General features: G+C 36.0%; 1 long non-coding RNA gene across 1 annotated transcript; it reads right to left on the bottom strand.

Annotated features, from left to right (window-relative positions):
- Positions 1 to 508: 508 nt before the first annotated feature.
- On the bottom strand, positions 509 to 1,405 carry LOC110678560. The gene is made up of 2 exons (XR_002501737.1): positions 967 to 1,405; positions 509 to 877 (listed from the first exon to the last, which is right to left on the bottom strand). It is a non-coding gene; the product is annotated as an uncharacterized LOC110678560 (long non-coding RNA).
- Between the last annotated feature and the right edge of the window lie 446 nt (positions 1,406 to 1,851).

Raw genomic sequence — 1,851 nt, 5'->3', positions numbered from 1 at the left:
ATATTTTACACCTGATTTATAACATCTATCAATTATACCACGCAAAGGCTGCAACAAAACAGAACATACTCACAACATTTGGGAAACAAGATTTACAATGCTCAGATTGAATATAAAAATATCACAATCTTTTAGATTTGTTTACATTTTCCAATTGGGAATTAGTTTTCTTCCAAAGCCTATTAGAAATAAGATTGGCCTTTATTAAAATTAAATTTAATGCAAAACCATCTACACGGAGAGAACGAAGTACTCAAATTTGAGTTCTTTCTACCCAACTTGGCACCTTCGTGCGTTACCCCAAATTTGAGTAAATAGCCTAGTACTCAAATTTGGGTTATCGTACAAAATTATCTCAGTGGGTGATTTTTACCTAATGTCACCTCGGATGTCAAAACTCAAAAATAGGTATTTTTAATCGGATCAAAATGCAACCTAAAACATTAGTCAGAAATGCAATATGAACAAGCTGTGTTTTTGTGATTATTGAAAATAAACTGAACTCAACTTCAATGATACAATCATTTCGTTTATTTCAACCAACGGCGTGGGTGGCAGGAACAATTCGGACCGGGTGAGAATACTTGCAGCAACTACCTTGATGGTGGCACAGGATAACTGGAATGGCAGGAACAGCGAGCAGTGGGCAGGCAACAAATGACACATATTGGGTACAGCTACCATCAGCTTCTCACTTTCAGAAATTGTTCGTCGGTAACAGTTCCGGGAAACGTGAACGGTTGCTGGCGGGAACGCCAGCAGTTTGAATAGAGTGGTAGTCATTGAGAGCAGGGCACTAAGTTTATCGGAATCAGACACTTTTCGACTTCGGTAATCGTATACCAAAACTAATTTAACGATATCAGATTCTGAATTCCTGAAAATAAGAAAGGGACCATTTTATATTATACTTTTCTGCATACTGATCTGCTCGGTAGGGAATAGATCAAACATAATATTACATACCTTCAGTAAATCCGGATTCCGGAATATTAGCTGGCCAGTTTAACAAATGGTAGCGAAGCTTTAACAAAAGTTTACTAAATAAAACTTCATCAACAAATAATTGATTTTCAGAAAAATATAAACACAATAACTAATCTTGACGATTACGTCTTACACCGACGACGACTAGTCTGGAATGACGTTTCAATATGGCTGTCACATTTTTTCATCCAAAATTGAGTTAAAACTACTCAACGGGTAGTACGCAGCTCAAATACCACATGTTGAGTTGTTTTTACTCAACTTTTTGTTTTTTAAGTGTTTGGAAATAAATGATCGATTAACATATTTATGTGTCTAGTTATTTAGACTGCGTTTTTATGACAATAAAATACGTTAAGTGACAATTCGAGCGATTTCGTTACTAGTTTAGCACAGAACGTACGCAAGTTCAAATACTATAATTGTATGTTAAAAGCGCAATAATTTGAATAAGTATTTTTTTACTCAAATTTGGGTATTCGTCGAATTACTCAAAAGTTGGGTTTAATGTACGTATTAGACAGAATGCAAATCACCCATTTCTTGAGTTCGACCGTCATTACTTAATTTTGAGTTAAAAAAAAACTTATTTTTGAGTACTTCGTTTTCTCCGTGTAGGTCCTATTGAAACGCTTCGTAAAGGCTACCGGAAAATCCACGTAGCTCTTACTTGTAGCGCCGGTGGAATGGACGAAGTTCAAAAGTTCATGCGTTCATTTTGGGCTACCTATGATTAACGTAAGAGCTACAGTGCTGTTCTGAATAATAGCAGCGCATGTCGATTTTCATACAAAATGCTCAACTTTGACATGCTGTAGTTTTGTTCCCTTTCAAGCAATCGAGCTGGAATTTTCTCCACAGAAC

The sequence above is a fragment of the Aedes aegypti genome, chromosome 3, assembly GCF_002204515.2.
Source record: "Aedes aegypti strain LVP_AGWG chromosome 3, AaegL5.0 Primary Assembly, whole genome shotgun sequence".
Classification (NCBI taxonomy): Eukaryota; Metazoa; Arthropoda; class Insecta; order Diptera; family Culicidae; genus Aedes; species Aedes aegypti.
Note: the sequence above shows the minus strand (reverse complement) of the source record. Positions and strands in the feature narration are given on the sequence as shown.